Raw genomic sequence first — 21,514 nt, 5'->3', positions numbered from 1 at the left:
CACAGAAATCCAATAACAGAACACCACTCGGGTTCAAATCGGGGAGGCCTTTTCTCCCAATCACACCCCTCCAGGTATCACTGTCGCTACCCACGTGAGCATTGAAGTCCCCCAGCAGAACAATGGAGTCCCCGGTTGGAGCACTTTCCAGTACCCATCCCAGGGACTCCAAGAAGGCCGGGTACTCTGCACTGCTGTTTGGCCCATAGGCCGAAACAACAGTGAGAGACCTATCCCCGACTCGAAGGCACAGGGAAGCGATCCTCTCACTCAGCGGGGAGAACTCCAACACATGGTGGCTGAGCTGGGGGGCTATAAGCAAGCCCACACCAGCCCGCCGCCTCTCACCGCGGGCAACTCCAGAGTAGAGGAGAGTCCAGCCTCTCTCAAGGAGTTGGGTTCCAGAGCCCAGACTGTGCGTGGAGGTGAGCCTGACTATCTCTAGCCGGTACCACTCAACCTCCCGCACTAGCTCAGGCTCTTTCCCCCACAGTGAGGTGACATTCCATGTCCCCATAGCCAGAGTCGTTGACCAGGGTTTAGGTCGTCGGGGCCCCCGCCCACGACTGCTACCCATATCACATCAGGGAAGGGAAGGTGGGCACACGTCGGTCCTCCGGGCTGTGCCCGGCTGGGTCCTGTGGGCAAAGACCCGGCCACCAGGCGCTTGCCGGCGAGCCCCAACCTCAGGCCTGGCTCCAGGGTGGGGCCTGGTGATGCCAATCTGGGCGACGTACACTTCCTTGATTTTTTCTCTTTCATAAGGGGCTTTTGAACCGCTCTTAGTCTGACCCGTCACCTAGAACCTCCTTGAACCGACACCTTATCGTAGTGGAGGAGTTTGAGCACCCGAATGATCCTAGAGGCTATGTTGTCCGGGGCTTAATGCCCCCGGTAGGGTCTCCCAAGGCAAACAGGTTCTAGGCACCACAGATACAGTTGTGAAAATATTCAGTAGAACTTTAGTCAAAGGAGAACTGTATTACAACAGTTCACTAGAGCAGTTCACTAGAGTAATGAAAAGGAACAGCTTCACTCAGTGGCGTAGATGACGTAGGGTTGGTGGGTTTTGTAAACCCATGGGCCCTCTTGTGGTCAGACTTTTTTTTTTAATTGTAATGTTGCCGCGGTTGACCCTCGCAGCGGCAGGTAGCACGGAGTGTAACGTCAGACTGGGTCACTGCATTGTGTTGCATATAAGGGGGGATACGAGCGCCCCCTCCCAATTTGAACTGATCCATGCGTCTATTGATTGTGATTGGCTCGGCCGCTCAGACGGCGACCGTTATTTTTCTGGAAAAAAAGAAAGAAAGAAAAAAGAGCAAGGTAGAGGCAAAGATGCTTAAAAGAAAGAAGCCACCAGAAAAAGAGATGTGTGGTGCAGATAAGCGGAGGGCAAAAAAGAAAAAGAAGTTAATTGAGGATGCGGCCAAATGCACAAAGCTGACAGATCTCTTCTGTCGTGGTGGGAGCAGCAGCACGGCCACAGCAGGTAAACAAGCACTGTCTGCTGTAACACGGCGCTATCATGACCTCAGACTTGAGACTAGGGTTGTCACAAGAACCGACACTACCAGTAATCTGAACGTGACTGAACCTGGATCCGCTCCAGCTGCTTGGTGTGGCCACAGCCACAGTTGAAGCCCATAAACATGATGCGCCATGTGTCTTTCTCCGGTCAGTTGTCATGAGAACAAGAAGCTCTGACGGTGGTGCACATTTAGACCATAATACATCCATGGTTTGGAGCAGAGACAAACAAACGTGTGTGAATATATAAAACGGAGCTGAAGAATGAAACAATAAGTTTACACCAGTCAGTGGAAACAGCCTGAAAGTGAGTGAATGAGAACAACAGTTCTATCATTGAATTACTAGGAGAATAATAATAATGACTACATGACTTCCTGTTTGCGTGAAGGCATATTTACCATTTTACCTCATGTTTCTGCCTGAGAAGTTGTTTAAGTGCAGCTTAGCCTAAAACAAGTTTGATGTGTCAGTTGTTATAATTATTGTTATTGTTGTTGTTGTTGTTGTTATTAGGCCTATTATTATTATTATTCAATAAAGTAGCCTAATGATTTTAGAAGCACATGCTTTTTTTTCAGTTGTGGTATCGAATCGAGTATCGAGAATCGTGGAAATTTCCTAGTATTGGAATCAACTACTGAAATTGTGGTATTGTGACAACCCTACTTGAGACTTTGCATATAGTGTTTGTGATGTGCCTGTTTGTATAGGGTCTGGGGAAAGGGTGGGAATGGATGGCAATAAAACAAGGCAGCTATTTCAATTCTAATCACTGTCATGGTGTATTCCTGGCTTACTTATTCCTTACTTTTTTGGCTTTTTTCTGTCCTCTATTCGTGTGTGCAATGTCGGGCCCCTTTGACCTCAAAACCCATGTGGAATACAGCCTAGCTACGCCGCTGGCTTCACTGTTTTGTTGGAAAATGGACACATAATCACTGTGTATTATTACATTGTGGTAGAGAGACTTGATAACAGAAAATGTTTTGCTGTTAGAAGACAGTATGACAAATCACACAGTTCAATGCTAAATGTAGAAAATGTAGTTGGCTTGAAAAGAGTGTTACAGGGCAGGAAACAGGTTTTTGATTTAATGAAATTCAACAGGAAATGTATGTTAGTTGATCTGCCACATTATGCCAACCTTTATGCATGTATACCTCCATGTTCCAGTGTGGAGGACTGAAATGTCATGTTGAGGATGAAATGTAATGTGTAGGAATAAAATGTCGAGGATGAAATGTCATGTGGGGGAATAAAAAGTGGACTCAAACAATAAAATTGTATTTGTTGCTGCCCTTTTTTATACAGTACATATGGTCCATCCATATGGCTAATGTTAAATATAATGAATGTCATGCAAAATCTGATCATGCAAAATGTGATCAGGAGTTTGGAGCATGTTTTACTTGTAAAAAAAATACTTTTCAATAAAAATCCATGCAATAATATAATGTTTTTTGTTTGCAAAGCAATTTATTTAGAAAAATGAAAATATATAGCAATATATGGATGGAAATATATTTTCTAATGGAAACCCTATTGCTATATATTTCAATATATGACAAAATCCACATATATTTGAAAATATATAGCAATAGGATTTCCATCCAGGTATTGCTATATGTTTTCAAATATATGTGGATTTTGTTGAAATATCTTTTGTAATGTATTGCAATATTACTTCTGGTATTTTGCAATATACTTTTGTTTCGTAAAGGTAGGGCCAATCAGCACCTGGAGACTGCCCTCCGCTGCATGGTCAGCCAGAACCCGTCCTCCTGGAGTCAAGTCCTGCCTTGGGTGGAGAATGCACATAACTCCCTGTCTTAACACAATGTCAAGGAGCCTTGAGCTTGGTGGTTGTAAAGGGGCCCTGTACTGACTATACTGTATTTTCCTCTGGCTGCAGTTGTCCCCGATGGTTGGCTGGACATCTTGAGCATCAGGAGAGAGGACCTTTTCAGACACAATACCATTTGAGCTACACTCGCTGCTGGGCTCAACATTTCACCAGTGAGCTGGGCTACCCGCACCACTTTTCTTGACGTAGCACAATGTCATTGTGCCACACCCTCTGCCATTGGAAATACTGGGTTTCAGAGGGAACAGTGTCATGGCAGTTTTATCTGTAAGGGCCTAGAGACCGTCCAATCATGCTATAGCAGCAAGTGGCCCATGGCACACAGGAGGTATGGCTGGTATCGGACATTCAACTTTCTCCATTTAGTGTTTTTAGATTTTTTTTGACCCATCCCTTAATAGTGGACTTTTATATTGGCTCCTTGTTCATTTCACCAACATTTTAAACCAGTTATGGAGTTTTTTAATCTACAGTGTCTTTTATGCAAATTTTGTGTGGGCTTATGGGTAAGATGTTGTATTGTAGCTCTCTGTGAGAAAGCTTGTAATTAATTACTAAATTGTTGTGCTCACCTGCTAAAGTTTTGTGGACTCCAACTATTCAACTCACCTTTCCCCCTCTTACGCAACACAACAACGCCAAGAATTTTTAGACAGAAAATCGACGTGGTAGAGTTTTACTCTAGTCTAGACCACTGGGACTGAAAACGCACTAAGGTGGTGTGACTGAGTCGATATCAAGGCACTACATGCCTAAGCCTCAGACAGCTTACTGCTGCTACAGGAGATGGAGAAACTTATGGGCAGCCTTGTGTCATAAGATTGTTTTCATTTTCAAATGTTTTAATTTTGGCAATTTAATGTGGCCTTCTGGATGATGAGACACAGATGTAAAATTTCTACTTGAGACACAGCTGAGAGCACCTTAGTGTACCACAGTGCTGTGGCTGTATTAGAAAAGACTTCTTTCTTTGAAATCTACAATCTGAACCTGAACAATTCATAAAGGGATGATAAGACCGCAATTTAGAAGCTCATGAGAATTATGGCAAAACATCACAGCCATTTTTTTCCCCCAAAGTCAGAGGACACATCTGATGTATCCAGTGTCCATTAGTATCCAATCCATAGCCTGATGCTCAGTTGTTAAATGGTGCATTCAGGTGGTCCTCATTAAGTTGTAAAATAGGAAATATCACCTGACTGCATTGTATTGTGCTTTCCTTCCCATTGTCATTAGTCATTGTCTTGAAAAGCTGCCCTCTGTGCATCATTACCTTAACAGCCAGTGTCATAGTCATTGGAAACCCATCTGTCTAAACACAAACGAGTTTAGACACACAAATCAGATCTGACCACTTGAAGTAAGTCGGAACATCAGATCTGTAAAACAAACACATATTCATGCTGTCTCTCTCTCTCTCTTTCTGCATCTCCTCCTCAGTCAACAGTTCCCGCAAGTCACAGCATTTTAAAGCTGCCCTGTCTACCCCTGCCATACACAGCCAGCTGGCTAGAATAAGATATCTTGGCTTCAGCTGTTGTGACTTAGATTATTAAAGAGAACTTATGGCCTGGTTCTGTCCATCTGGCTCATTCGAGAGAATGGATTACCAGGTATTATTCCTCACCGAAGCTGACACCTTAGCTCACCCTAACCAGATCCATTTTTTCCTAAAAGGAATGAAATGAGTCCTGGGAGTTGCTTTAATGGAGCCAGAAGCTCGGAGACATTAATGAGGAGGACAGACTGGACCAAGCCCTTTTCAGTCAAGCCACAATGGAAAACTGCCATGGTTTTAATTTTCAATTTTCAGGGCATTTACCTCAAGTTGCTGAGTCTTACTCAAGTTAATGACACCACCTTTAGAGTACAGTTGGTAACTGATGACTCATTAAGCACCGATATTTACATTATTATACACTTTGAGGAGCAGAAATATCATGGCCAGAAGGTGGTGATCACACTGTTGTTGTGTAAGTGTTGACAACCTTACAAGGATTTGACAGCCCTATTATTAATGTTGGCAAGAGGTCCAGCCTGTCACAACTTGGATGACAATGTTGGGTTTAAACGGAGCCATAACCAGGTAAAAATTTGAATTCCTCAAGTAATTTGGTTAACGGCCTAATACCTGTAAAACTAATGACATTCCCGCCTCAGCTGTACTCTGTGTTTAATGCTAACTGGCAAATGTTAGCATACTGATGGCATACTATCCTACCCTGGTGAAAATGGTAAAATCACACCCTCTCTACATGAACATGTTAGCATTGTCATTATGAGCATGCTAGTATGGTGACATTAGCATTTAGTTCAAAGCACTGCTGTACCAAAGTACAGCCTCACAGAGCTGCTAGCATGCCTGGAGACTCTTAGTCTTGCTCCACAAGAAACACTGCTAATTTTATTGCCAATCCATCAGTCAGAAGATGGTGACAAATTTGGAAAATAAGATAAACTTAGTTTAATCCTTTAGCTGACTACCTTCTTTGCTGGAACACGCACTGTTCTCTGTATGGCTCTTTCACTTTGAACACATTCCTTTTCAAGTTGAATATCCAGCTGAACATTTAGTGTGACTTTTGGAAACTTAAACTATTTCTTTAAGTAGAAGAGGGCATTAAATGCTAATATATAATCTCAAATACATACCACAGTTCAAATTTGATTTCATTATTTTCCAAATGTTTCCATGTAACATAGATATTGTTTTCATTTCATATTGTATAAGTCTATATTTAGCCATGTCTGTGGATTTATCATTTTTAAAATCACAATTGTTTCTCTCATCCAAGTACCACTGTCAGAGTCATAAGTCTGGCAGGATTCTAATATAAACTAATCCCCTCTACAAGATATGCAGTAATAATATGCTGTTAGAGCTACTAAGAAAGCCCTAAGGGTCTAATTTTCATATAGTATTATGAAAATCCCAGGGCTAACCCAGATACCCTTCGATTCCTAAAAATACAAGTCTTCCTCCATGTCTAAACCATTTTGGAAAGTAATGAGCTTATTTGATATAAAGGTCTGACTGCTTGGCAGTACACACTGCCTAGGATTGATTCTTAACTGATTTTTATCAAGAGTCTTACCGGCTGTTTCTCTCTAGCTGCCACTCATCCTCGCTCTTTCACACATACACCCACATGGACTCATCCATACTGCAGCTGCACACACAATGTTATCCATGGCTCATAAAGCTGCATAAATGCAGCCAAAGTCATACTCTGTGCATCTGTGCACTGAAAGCAGCTGTTGTGTCTTTTTATGTACACAAGTGTGTCATGTTTTCCTGGTTTACATTCAACTGTGCAAGTGAGTTATTTTGACCAATACTTGATTGGCAACTGCAGTGTGCGGTTTGTTCATTTTTATTTATTTACTCATTTATTTTCTTGAATCAACCATCTCTTGCATTAGGCCTATAATCTAGCATCCAGCATGCCTGCTCAGTTGTGGCATGTAAGGCAGCCTGTCCATCATTGCCCTTACTTGCAAATTAGGCTAATAAGTTTGATTTGTGGTAACTTTAGGTTAAACTGTACCTTTTAATTCTAATGAAGAAAGGTTCAGGTTTGGTCCTTTTGACTGAATAATTTGTATGTGTAGCAAATATGTTCAGTCTCTTTTGTTTACTTTCATGTCCTGAAACTCACCAAATGCCTGAAGGAGTTTTCACGCTCAGCAGCATATTCAGATGTCATAGCAGCTTTTGTTCTTGCAGAGTAGAAACATGTAGGGTTTCCTCTTTCAAGTTGCCACAGTTTTAATTTCACTTCAAATGAGTTCATATTTAAAAGCAGAGAGCTGAGAAGCTGCTGGAGCTTGACATCCAGCTCTGGGAGGTATTTGATACTTGGACATCAGGTTTTCCTTCATCTCCATGAATTATTCCCGACAAACTGACACTTTGGAAAAGTTTTACTTTGTCCAGTGATAGCAGTTCCAAAACAGCAATAAGGCACTCTTTCACAAATTCTCCTTCTGAATGAGGTTTCAGCTTTTTAACTATTAGCTCACTCACCACAAAACTTGCTGGCATAACACTGTCTGTGTCAGAATGTGGTCTTGCGAAAGTTACCTGTTGGCCATGCAAACTCCACAGAAGAGCATTACCTTTATCAAAGCATATTTCTCCTTACAATTTATTTAGTTTAGGGTGTTTTCCATCTGTAATAATGCTCAAGATTAGCCTTTTGTCATCACTATGACCTTCTACCCACAAAATAATTTAGACACACTGCCAGTGGCGTTGCTAGGGTCTCTTGGGGTTCCAAGCATGAAAAAATCCCTGGGGCCCCCACCCCAACCATGCACACTGCAAAAATTTATTTTTTGCACTCATAAATGCACAATTTATGGGACATTTGAGATGAATACTGAAAAAATAGATTAGTGGTTCTCAGAGTGAGGTCCAGGGACCAACAGAGGTTCCTGAAAGCCCAGTTCTATCAATAATCGTTGTTGTAAATAAGTGGCTGGGGGCCTCCTAGTGGCCGCGGGCTCAAAGCAACTGCCTGACTTGCCTGTCCACAAGCCCCACCCCTGCACATTGGCTTGCCTTTTACTTAATCAAAAATAAATAAATAAATGATAATTTGTCCATTTCTCTTGGAAAGCTCAACACTCTTTGTTTTACCTTGGAAAATAGAAAAGTTAAAAATTAAAGCATTAACGTTTACACTGCCATTTTGTAAAACGACTGTTGGATTTCACCTTTCGTGAATGTTGGTGTAGTTTAATTTATGGCAGGGCTTCTCAAAGTATCTGTTGTATCCAGACTGGCAAGCCCACAACTTGCTGATAATTAAGTGGCAGCCCACAGGCCACATCCATTGCACATACATTAATGATTTCAGAAAATGTGTACATCTCTCATTACTCACCATTGGACAATGACCATTGATTATTTTACCAATCACTGGCAACAAGCCAAAAAGTCCATAATTCACAGTTTACATGGTCAGAAGTGGATTATCATCCAATTCCATCCTCTCTACTCCTAGAATCACCATCAAACCACCATTACTTGGAGTCAACAACAGCAGGCTGGTCAGACTACAAGAGAGTCTGGAGTTGTTGGAGAATCACTAAGCTTGTTTTTTAGATGCAAGAAGTGTCACTGGGATTTTTGTTGAATAAAAATGCTGTGCTGAGTCTCAAATTGATCCCTGGGACTGTGGGTTTTAAATTGAGCACAATTTGCCCCTTTGGTGAAAGCTGAGAGCATTTTCTTGTTCAGCATCTAGTTATCATTAGCCTCTGACATGACTACATGCCTAGCGTACAGCATTGGCTTCCACGAGTTCACCTGAAACTCCCAAACTGCAAGTATGTGAAGTCTAGCATTAGGTGTGTGATCATGTCAGAAGCTACTGAGGACACTGATGTGTAAATCACTCTCCTTGCCCCTGCCCTCAAACCCCTCCTCTCCACAATGAAACACAGACAAAAAGATCACAAAGAATACTTACATTGTTATTGAAAAACACGTAACACAAACAAATATCAAAATGAAATGAAATAGTTTTTTATATCTGTTTTACTTTTTCAGCAGTGCTTCACTGCCAATACATGTTTTTCCTATGCAAGAGCTGTCATCAACTGGCTCAAAGTTCAGACAAAAAAGGAGACCACAAATGGCTAAAATCTCTTAAACCAAATGTAATTTATAGTATTCATCAAAACTGATTTCTATAACTAAATCAAAATGCAAGGTATCTGAAAAAATAAGCAAACTAAATAGAAAGGGATGCTGTTGCTGGGAGAGCGAGAGCGACACTGAGCAGGTCAGCTTTTGAAGAGTGGTTCAGCCCACAGCCCAGGTGAACTGCTTCTTTCTCCCTGATGACAGTCACTGCTTCCTGCTTGCTTCCTGAAATGGGGAAGAGAAGAAACAAGACAAGCAGGAACACCAGGCAGAGCAGATAAGGAGGCGTTATCACACTTGAGTGTTTCATAAACTGAAATACATACTCTTTAGAGGGGTACAAACATAATGTTATGTTTGTTTTGTTGGTTTGTTTTCCCCTCTGTATCAATATAGTGGTAACCATGAATGCAGTGTTATTGTTTCTTGCTGTTCACATAAAATTACACATATGGAATAATAAGAACGTCACATTCAAGCACATGCAAAAAAAAAGTCCAAGATAAGTCAATCTATCCATCTCCTCACAGCTATGAAATGAGTGGGCATGGCACTCCCCTGCTCCCAGTCTTCTGATTGCTGTTCCTCCTACACACCTGCTCCAAGCAGCTCACCTGCAACCCACCACCCCACCCCAGTATATCAACCCCGGTTCTTCAGCCACTCATGACCAGATCATTCAGTTTGCACGTGGTATTAACGCTACTGCCAAGCTCAACTCTTTGTTAGTATTTCCCTCGTGTTTTGCCAGAATCCTGTTTAATCCTGTGTTTCCTGTGCCTCAGGTCCATCATCCCTCTGGGGTCCTGTCTGCCTGCTTTACTCAGTGTTTGCTAGTCTGTCTTTCAGACAGCTATTCAGCTCTGTCTGCCTGCCCTGCTCCAGCGTAATTCTGGTTAGTTCTGTTTATCGAAAGACTTTTGACTTTGCTTTATTTAAAAATGCAGGACAAACTACTTTTTTTTTTCTTTTTCCAGCCATGACATTGTTGTTTGGCACATCACTTAGTCCTTTTAATTTATCTTGGAGTCTACTACCTATGTAAGTCAGGCAACAAATATGTGCTGTCAAAAGATGTTGAGACCTCTTTTTGAGTAAAAGGACTTCACCCAGTTTGTGTGCAATAGAGAGGAAGGATTAAAAGAGAAGGGTATAAAATAGCAGAAAAGGAGAGAATGGGGTTCTTCTTCCTACGTCTCTACAACCTCAAGCCAGCTCAAGAGAAAGAGGAGCATGACATTGCAAAGGAGGACTTTGAAAAGTCTACAGTCAACTCAAGAGGACAGAGCACAGGAGGAATAACCATTTTCCAACTGACTGTGGATTATAACCTGGAGTTTACAATTACAATTAGTTTATTGTTAATTTGGCAGAGGCTTTTATCCAAAGCGAAGTACATATGAATTCACACACCGATGGCACAGCATCGGGGCATTTTTTGGAGTTCACTATCTTGTCCAAGGATACTTCGGCATTTGGACTACCGAGGCCAGGGATCGAACCATCTACCTCCTGACTGGCAGGTGATCGCTGTAGCCACACAGCTCTTCTTCACTCACTCTGCTACAATTAGGATGGTACTTTGAAGGAATTTAGGGACTTTAGTCAGAGTTTCCACACTTCTACAGGAAGAGACAGGCCTCACTAGCTAGATAACCAATGTCTCTCCCTCTCTCAATTAGATCATTAATGATTTAGCTACATCTTAAGGGTTCTTAAAGATTACTCCAGCCTAAAGAAATTAACAGATGCTTGGGGCTTATCCCTAGCCAATGGTATTCATCCTAGCACCATACCAGGAGCCCAGATCCTTCAGAGGAGAGCTGCCATTTACAGGCGTGGCTGATATCTTTTTCCTGACTCGAAGGCTTTTCAGTCAGGTGCAGTATCGAAGGACACAGGATAGGCGCCCAGATGTGGATAGTTAGAAGCTAGGCATGTGTCACCGCCACCAGCTTAACCCTCCTGTTGTCTTTGATTTCTGTTAACTACCTTTGTCTTCCCAGTCAAAATTGACCATTCCCTTAAGCTGATTATAAATCCATGAAAATAAATAAATAAATTATATATATATATATATATATATATATATATATATATATATATATATATATATATATATATATATATATATATATATATATATATATATATATATATATATATATATATAAATCACCTAATGTTGTGTTTCATCTTTTTATCAACTCAAATTGTTGTGAACAATACCAGTTTTGAACTTCCATTTGCTATTTATGGCCTGACATTGACCCACCATGCCTACCCACCTATGAACTATGCCAATTTGTGGTCAATGAGCATTATACTGTAGGTAATATGGGCAGATTAGATTAGATATATTGTGCTATTTTTTTTTTTTCTAACAAGGAGTTTTTGTTTTGAAACCACTGAAAATGCTTAGATCAGTGTGTTGTGATTTGGCATGTGCCTTGCAAATAGATGAAAACAAATCGATGCCATGTGTGAACAGTCAAGGAATCTAATGACAAACAGATGAAACTAACTACATAATTTAGAGAGAAAAACTGTCAATCTGTCAGATTTGACCGCGAAGACAGCAGGAGGGTTAAACCTATTATGATAAACATCTGTAGCACTGAGATTCGGACCCTTTAAATCAGGGGTGTCAAACTCAAATACACAGTGGGCCAAAAATAAAAAAAAATGTTCAAAGTCGAGGGCTGGACTGGTTCAATGTTTATTGAAAACTGATTGAAATGACCTTATTGTACATATTGAACCTGGAACTAACACAGCCTATAAGTTACTGCCTATAAAACAACATTAATCAAATAAATGAAAAATCAGTTGCATTCATTTCTTATGGCTTTATCTGCAGCTTTCCATAGTAATTTCAAATGACAATATTTTCCCACAGGCTAACAACAGCCAAAAAATAATTTCCTTCGAAGAAAAAACAAACATGCCCAAAGAGTGCAAAAATTCAACATATATTAAACCAGAGTGTGCTGCTCTCTGATGCGCAGTAGCCTAAGCCAGATACTTGAACCTGGAACTAACACAGCTTAGTTAACACAGCAAGACTGTTTTTATCTATAAACAACAACATTAAACATTATTTAAACACAAGAAATCAGTTGCGTTAATTTCTTATGGCTCTTTTCCAGAGTAATTTACCTGTCATGGTGTTTCACCTCCCACCTGCCTTGAAAACCCCTGTTTTCAAAGTCCACCCTCTGATTAGCCATTTTTTGGGGAGAGGGTAGCTGAAAGTTTACCACAGGTAAGTAGCTCCATCAGGCTGCTGTTGAATGAGTGGGGCAGGGGCTTGTGCTCACAGGCCTTTGATTGATGTGCCAATGCATATTGGCAGTGTATTGTGGGACTTGGAGTACTAGTGGTGCATGCAATATACCGGTGGGCCAGCACTAATAATGATTAGTTATCATGCGGGCCAAAGATAATTTCATTGCAGGCCGGTTTTGGCCCATGAGCCTTGAGTTTGACATATATGCTTTAGATGAAGAGCTGGCCCAGTACTTCCTTACAGGGATTACTCAGTATCTTATGTAAAATGCTGCAGATACTTAAGAGGTACCTGCCTCTATAAACTCTTAGAGACAATTGATTGTATCATCCTAATGTAACTCTTAGGTTTCCAGCTGGTATGGTATACAAATTATTCATCTGTATATACTGTGTTTAACCAAAACCTGTAAGTATGTTTTCTATTTCTTTGTTTTTAAAGAGCTGAATGATAGAGACACTGATTACAATGGTATACCAAATGAAAGAGACAGTGTCGCTCTCATCCTTGGACACATTGCTGATAAATGTTCACACACCTCCTCATACATAACTTCATTATCCTGGACCCTCTTTGGTAAAAACACAGAACTCATGGATCAGCCAGTGAGAGATCCCATGGGACCAGGTGGCTGCTTCACTCTCACAGGCCATATCAAGAAGGCAGAGGGCTACCCTGCAGATAGAAGAACCATGGTTAGACCTGGGTGCCAGGTAGGAGCACTGTCCAAACCCCAACACGGCTGCCTGTGCAGAGGGAGCAAAAGGGGTTGTGTCAGAATATCTTTCCACTTTTGTAGACACAACAAGGACAGCTGGAAATAGTTTACTATTAACTATCATCTTAAGACACGAATTGAACACCTTAACCACAATGATGTGAGAGAATACGAAAACCAAGGACTAGGACAGAACCTGAGGTGGAAGCACAACTACTTAAATGGTGAAGTGCAAAAGAGACAGCGATGGCTGCAGAAACTGGCAGTCAAAATGTTTTGTAGATGGACAGTTGACTCTTTAGAGAACAGAAGAAATACTATGGCAGCCATATTTCCATCTGCTGGGACTAGAACTACAGACTTGCCAGACATTGATAATTCAGGGACTTTGCACAGTTCAAAACTCACAGGTATTGATATCTGTGGAGAGGCTCTTCAACCAAAGGGGAAGAGGATGATAAACCTCTTTCAAAGATTTTCACAGAACAGAGACATTCAGAGTTTCTGCGGGACGCTGAGTGCAGCGCAAGAGCCATGCAACACAGCATAGCAGCAAAGCTTATGGTTAAACACTTCCTTGAAAAAGACAACTCCATCTTAATTCTGGTAAGTAAGCAAACAGTCTTTAAAGAAAGACAAAGAAGGATGAGTGTAGGAGCGATGGAGTGCCATGCAGAGACTGATCATGCTTGGCAAGAGGCAGCTTCTAATTTTGATAAACATCATTCATTTGGAGGAGCACTTGGGTTTTGCAGCCTTGTCTGTGTTCTTTCTTTATATATATATATGAAGAAGAAATGAAATTTAATTCACCTATGGGGTAGCAGCAGAGTTCTGGGTGACATTACCATTCCAGGTCAATGTTACAGTGGATTCATTGCACCCATTTAGCCTAAATCACCAAACTGGCTCACACTGTCCATAAGAAATACAGTAAATTGTAGAGGGACCATGAGGTCATGGTTTGCTGCATCCACGCTGAATTACTTTTCAAATGAAAACTACGCAAAAATACTCATGATAGCAAGAATCACTGCAATATAAGTGTGACCCAACTCAGGGTGAGGAAGAAACCTGCTACGTAACCACAGTGGTCACCAGCAACCTCAACTACCTGAGCTTTGACACCATACAAAGATTCACAGAGCCTGAAGACATGCATTCAGTTCACACCAGATTTATTCATTAAAAGCTTGGGATAAAACGCAAAGGATGTAGAGTCCCTGGGCAGACAGAAAGGACAGTTGGTCAAGAACACAAAGGACAATTTCATTTTATGACACTCTCCAAAATAATTCTAAAACAATTAGAACAGAGTAAACAGAATAATAAAGAGAGTAGGCAGGGTACTTACCGTGGGGAGATTCTACAAACAGCCATAACCAAACCACCACGTGTGCATTATCACTGCAAGACACAGCAAACACTACAATGGTAACTCTAATATGGTGAGTAAAGTGACCTCCACCTGCTCAGCTTACTGCACCACATGCAATGAGGGGTGTTAACACTATGAGTTCTCCCCACAGGGTTTCCCACCGCCTACAGGAAAGAAAGACAACAACAACAAAATACAATTTTTAATTTTCAGTTGGTTCGGGTCACAATTTAAATAGACACCAACACAGTCAGGAAATCTAACAGTCCAAATAATACAGCATAAAAGGCTACTTAAAACAGTCCAATAAAATCTTACTTCACAACAATGAAAACCCAAGTGGTAGGCCCGACACACAGGCAACACCACATGGTAGTGCCAGCAGTCTGGCACTATTCTGGGAAGGGGAAACAACAAGTCAGTATAACAACTGATATAAATGCCTCGGAGGGGATTAACCCTCCTACCTTACCAGTTCAGTTTACCTCGGTCAATTTGAGGCCCTGCATGCAGTCAGCACCGGAAAGATTGACTGGCTCTCTGTAGCACAAATGGGACGAATGCCAACCCTCTTTTCCTAAAAGTGTTAGTTAATACATGAGACACATGTAATAATAAACAGTAATCAGCTTTATTAGAGCATGTATTAAATGTATTGCTCTTATCTTGCCTGAAGACCTTGTCATGGTGAAGAGGAAGATACAGTAGCAGTTTTCAACAACAAAGTGTCATCCTTTCTTCATTGACTGACCAAGTTTGAGTCGAAGAACTCGATTAGGTGAGTCACTTATAAGTAGTGTGTGTGCAGTAGATGTTCAGTGCTAATTCAGTAGGGATACTTCTCACAAACAAAGGCAGTCTCTGAACAATATTGTGTTATACTGACAAATGTGTGTTGTACTTCTTTACAATTTCTATCAGTATGACGTTTCAATAACTCCTCTAAACAAAAGCTAAACATTGCAATTTTCACAAAGTGTAGGATTATTTTGAGAACCCTGTGTTGAATTACACCAGTGTGAAGACCGTAAAGTAAATAAACAGGAACTTTCTTACAGAGGGGAGCATGCCCTCACTGAATGAACTGTTATCAATGGACATAAAGCTGGTGGCAGGTGAGGATGTGTTTCAGATCTCCACAGATTTGTACAATCCAAAAACCTTTGCTTTGTAGCTTGAGGTTACAGAAAGTCATGGACAATTCATGTTGATTTAAGTCAGGTGTAAGAGTCCAGACAGTGTCAAGTATTTTATATATTTCTTTATGTATTTTCCAATTTCTAACTTGACCTTGATTAATTGTTGATGTGTCCTGAATGCTGCACATGTAAGCTCATGAGTTTTGCTTTTTAAATGTCATTTTAAATGCATTTTTAAAACTTCTGTTTTAAAATTATGCTTTTTTAAGTGCTTGAAACATTTGCAATATTCTAAAAATACAATGCTTAAATAATTGGGTCTGTGTCCGTCGATTGCATAGCAAAATAACACTTACCAAGATTAGAAAACCTGAAATTAAACTGCGATATCAGGGTTCCTACAAAAAATAACAAGTAGCTTAACATCGAAAGTTATATAACTAGCTCAGTATTCAGTCTGCCCAGAAGCAGGGACAGCTCATATCTCCACCAGGGATAAGGAAAAAAAAAAAAAAAAAGAAGACATGACCACAAGGGGGATATCAAAAACACAAGGGGGGAAATCTCCCCAACCCCCCTGGCAATTTACACCCAGGATGTCTGCTATTGCCATCTTTGGTGTACAGCAGCAGCTGAATGGACATAAATCCCTCATTCAAAATCATGGGTTCAGAAAATATGGATGACTCTATTGCAATGCGCTCCTCCATAGTAATAAAGCAAACTTGCGATATAAATAATGAAAGACAAATACACAAGATATATACCGTATATATCCGTGACTGACAGAAAATTTGTAGGGAAAGCAGAAGCAGGATATTGCTCCACTGGAGAAATATCCAGTGGTAGCTGTGAGTGACAGGCCTATGAAAAGGCATTCAGACCAGTGGTGGCCAGCAAATACAGAGCACCACCAGTCACAGTTTTTAAGCATATTAATATTACTTCAAATAAAGTTTTACAGTCTGAAATTTCAATTTAGTTTTCTCTTTCCCAATGAGCACTGTTCCAGACGTAATACACACTTATTCAATACAAGCTTCCTCCTGATACTACCTCCATGTAATAGAGGTAAATGGGTCCAGTCCATTAGGTGGTGATAGCGCAACAAAGAAATGAGGCTGAACTGTGGGCTGTTGTTATTTTTTACTTTACTTTTCACTTCTATCTTATTGCATTTTTACTTTTAAAAAATGCACTTTTACTTGAGTACAATATTGTTATAGTAACAGTTATTTGAGCAAAATTGACTACATGCATATGTGACACACACAAAATGTGTGGTCCCATTTTATGTTATTTTTGTAATGGTTTTATTTTGAAAATGCTGCGAGTATTTTAGTGCTGCCAGCAGGAGGCAGTGTGGTGCTGTGCTTCCCGCCACGGACTCTCTTTGTGGACAGACTCGTTTGCTTCTTCATTCTGCTGAGTGAAGCGGCACTGGGAGGAAGCACTGTCACCTGTCTCATTCTCCTTTACAGGTTGGTAAAGTTAAGGAAACTGGTCAAACTACATTTATACATGGTGTAGCATTGAAATAAAATGTCAGGTTCACTGTATAAAGGCAAATGTTAACATTTAATGGTTTTGTAAACGAGTAGACACCGGTGGCGGCTGGTGAGGCGCACTTAATTAACCAAACCAAAAAGCGGAGTTGGCAACGCCATACCGTAACAATTAATGTATATTATGTGTACAACCATTTGATGTGCCATTACTATGTATCACTACTAGGATACACATAAGCACTACTGCTGAGTCAAAAAGACAGTTAAATGCAGGTGAATGTTACCAGTTAGTGAATTTGAATTTATCTCCCCAGTGTTTGATATGTTTTGCTCCAGATAAGATATAATTGGTATACACAAACCCTTATCATCTCCTTTTCCATCATTAAACAAACCAAGAATGTATGAATCTATTTTTTACTTCAAAATTAAAAAGAGAAACAATTCATTTTCACAGCTTCCAAGAGCACCAAGTGCTTCTTCTGTCCAGCTAATTGTTTGGAACAACATATTTATATTTACATGCTCAAAAAAAACAGCAAATACATACACATGAAACCAACAAACACTGAATAATTTTTAAAAAAAACAATCAAACCATCAGGCTTAAAGCCCAAAGTGCTTCTGTTAGCTAACATTTATATTAAGAACCTTAAGTGACAATGAAAACACAGCAAATCCTCATATTTAAGACTGTCAAAGCAACAAAAAATTGTCACTTTGTCTAAAGAAAATAACTGAAACCATTAGGCTTTAAGCAAAAAGTGCTTCTGTAAGCAAACATTAAATATTTACAATAATAATTAACAGAGAAAAAAACAGCAAATCCTTAGATTTAAGAGGATGAAACCAGGAAAGATCTGATATTTTGTAGAAGAACATATTTAAATCATCAGGCTTTCAGGCTAAAGTGCCACTTCTGTCAACTACTACATGACAAAGAAAAAATAGTAAATCCTCACATTTAAGAGATTAAAACCAAGCAGTGACCATACATGGCTTGCAAGGTGCTTTCTGTCTACATCTGTATTATTTTTTGTATGTAAGTTTTGCCATTCTGTCTTTGAGACATGTGAAATTCTCTATAACTCTACGGTTAAAATCTGGGGTCTCCCTGACAAGTTTCTTTTCCATAGAGAGCATGGCCAATGCGTTAAGATGATTCTGGGACATTGTGTTCCTGAGGGAGGTCTTGATTCTCTTCAGCGTTGAGAAGCACCTCTCAGATTCAGCTGTGGTCATTGGTCTTGTGAGGAGGATTTTCAGAAGAGCCACAGTCTCTGAGAAGATGTCCTGAAGATTGTTGCTCATGAAGAGCTGGTACAGAGCCACAGCACCATTGCAACTCCTGAACTCTGTGTTGCTGAAGATGAGCAGCAGTTCAGTTTTCAGCTTGCCCTTGTTCAGCATTGGATAGGCGTCCAAGGTGGTGTTGAGCGCTGCTTCAGGGAACTGGCTGTCGTACTCCTGGAATCGGTCTCCTTGAAGCAGTGTAGCACTGATTATTAGCACTGCGATGTTAGCTCTGTCTAACATGCCGAGATGCATAGCATTCTCCATGTGGCTCCTAGCTTGCTCGTGCCTTTTCACTTTCTCAGAAAAATGCTTTAAATTCGCCATACCTGTCTGAATCCACGCTTGATCAGTTCCTTTGGTTTGGAAAAGCAGGCAAGGGAAGCAAAATAAAGCACTTGCTTCACTGCATCCAGTTAGCCAAGACGTCTTCTCAAACCAGCTCCGTGAAAAAGAGCAGGTTTCTCCTTTTTCGGCTCTCTCTGTGACTAGCTAATGATCTTGTCTGCTAATTACTCCGACACTCTGCGCTCAACGTCACTCGCTTAGCGGTCTTAATTACAGGCTTGCGGGTGAACAAACCGCTCGCTCTCTGCTGCCACTCCACGGCCGGTGGTGTGTAAAGCGATCAGAGGGAGACAGCGAGACTGTCTCCTATCTCTTGTATTGAAGAGGAACGAACTGCGCATGTCAAAGTTATAACGAGAGTCAATGGGGAAAGATGTGTGCGCCCGTGGCCGGATATATGTCAGCTATTAGTAACTGTAGACAACGTAGGACATTTCAAATCTGACTATTTAGTGCAGATTTTACATTTTAGTAACTCACATCAGACTACATTATTCATTTTGCCTTTACAATATACATGTAAAAGTCATTTTAAAAAACGTTTTATTAAAGGAAGGGCTGTGTGATTCTACATGATGTGAGACAGAGGGGGCGGCGCCCTCTATCGGCCAGCCGCCCCTGGTAAACACAAGCCAAAGTTTTTTTCTGTGTTGCGTGAGTGGCCCAGAATGGCGCGACTGTGAGTTTTTTTGTCGAGAGGAGAGGATTTCTGGTTTGGCTCCAGCACATTTCACTGTAGTTCAGATATCATTCTTGTTTATGTAACCTCTTTTTTGAAATGTGTACTTTATTGTTGTTACAGGTTTAAAGTGGTTTTCAAGTGTATATTGTTGAATGTAGGGATTCTGAAAATTTGGGTTTTGTCTGTCTTCAACTCATGCAGCCTGACTGGGGTGTGCAGTGTGCTAGGTTTTTTTTTTTTTTTTTTTTTTTGTACACCATGGGTTAAATTACTGTGAATGAGGCAGAAAATTTACGTGACCAAGAGATTGTGCATTTTAGAAAAATGCCTTATGTTACATGGTTGTGAACCAATTACAAAGCAACTGAGATTAATTATACTGTGTGTTTTTGTTGTATTTTTGACACTGTGGACCACTGTAGTGAAGGAATAACAATTGAATATGGGGAAGAAAATGTAGAAAAGAAAAGGGTGATGAACTTTGAAATTTTGTAAATAAATTCTGCTGAGTGAAGCGGCGCTGAGAGGAAGCGCTGTCGCCTGTCTCATTCTCCTTTACAGAGACCTTATCTGTTCACGGGTCCTCAGCCTTGGACCTGTTACACATAGGTAGGTTTTTTTCATGTACAGTACATCAGCTCAGCTGCCTTTGTTGTTACCTGAAAGCCCCACCTGCTTCGTGATCCCCGCCGGTATGTGTGTGTTGCTGCGGAGTGTAACTTTAACATTACTTGATAGACATGCCCAGTGGTACACATGTGGAAATCAACTAATCCCTTTGCTCAGCAGCACTGTGCAACTTTTATCACCAAGCTGCTAACTTGATCATACTGGAAAGCTGTAGCGGCCAACTTGGCAGAGTGTATAAAGTCACGGTAGAGGCAATACGACAGCTCTGATTCACAGATACGCTTACTGCAATACTATTTACTTGTTTTTAAATGGCCTTGCATCCTTTTACTTACCTGACCTGCTTTTACCGTATCAACCCTTGAGGCGAGGCGGCATTTAGTCACTATGCCCCACATCTGTGGAACAACCTGCCGGAGAGCCTCAGGACTGCAGAGACTGTTGATATTTTTGAAAGAAGGTTAAAGGCACACCTTTTTAATCAGACTTTTAACTGACCTTTTAATTCTTCTTATGTTCTTACAGGTTTTATCTTATGTTGATGCCTTTTATTTTGCTGTTTTATATTTTGTATTATTTTATCCTATTTTATCTACTTTACTTATTATCCTATAAATTTCTCTTCTTTTAACTGTTGAATTTATTTTACTCATCTTATATGGTGCCTTTTCTCTCTCTTATGCTTTTTTTAAATTCCAGTGTTTCCTCAGGGGGGTCCTCCACACTGAGAGTTGTGTCTGGTCTGCTGCCAGGGGTGCTGTCCTCAGATCCCTTGAGCCCGACTGGTGGGGGTCCTTCCCACCTTGGTGTGGGGGTCCGCCTAACTCTCAGGGTCGGGAGGGCCCGGGTGCTGGCACCCCTGTGCTCATAGTCTGTAACAACTCCTCTCAGTGAGGACGGCCCCAAAGGTGGCGTTTTCCTCAATCCTTGCCATTTCTCGCTACTCTTGCTACTGTCTGTGGTGAAAATGTGTGTGCATGTGTGTGTGTGTGTGTGTGTGTGTGTGTGTGTGGTTGAGGATGTGTGATTAGTGAGGCACTTTTGCAGCTCTCTTGCAGTTCCAGTCTGGAGGACCAGGTAGTTGGTTATATGCAGGGCATATCCTTCAGTTCAGTTGAAAAATCGCTCCTCTTCATAAGGGTCACACCCAATTATGTTCTGAATATCTGTGTGTACCTTTCTCATACTTTCATCTAAACTAGCCCAGTAAGAACTTTCCTTCATGTCATCCATTGCAGTTTTCACTTCTGGCCCTCTGTCTGCCTTTAACATCATGTGACTGCAAACAACCTATAGACAGGGGAGAGAGAGAGGAGACGGAGGGAGAGGGAAACACACAAAGAAACAATAGGAAAAGGAGGGGAAGGCTGCAGATCCCCACAGTTAATTTCTCCATAATTACAATGATTTCAGGGTAAGTGCTGACAGATAGAGAGTAGAGAATCTGAATTGCATGGATCAGGTAAAACTCAAAAC

The sequence above is a fragment of the Chaetodon trifascialis genome, chromosome 5 (genome assembly GCF_039877785.1).
Source record: "Chaetodon trifascialis isolate fChaTrf1 chromosome 5, fChaTrf1.hap1, whole genome shotgun sequence".
NCBI lineage: Eukaryota > Metazoa > Chordata > Actinopteri > Chaetodontiformes > Chaetodontidae > Chaetodon > Chaetodon trifascialis.
This window is presented reverse-complemented; position numbering follows the sequence as displayed.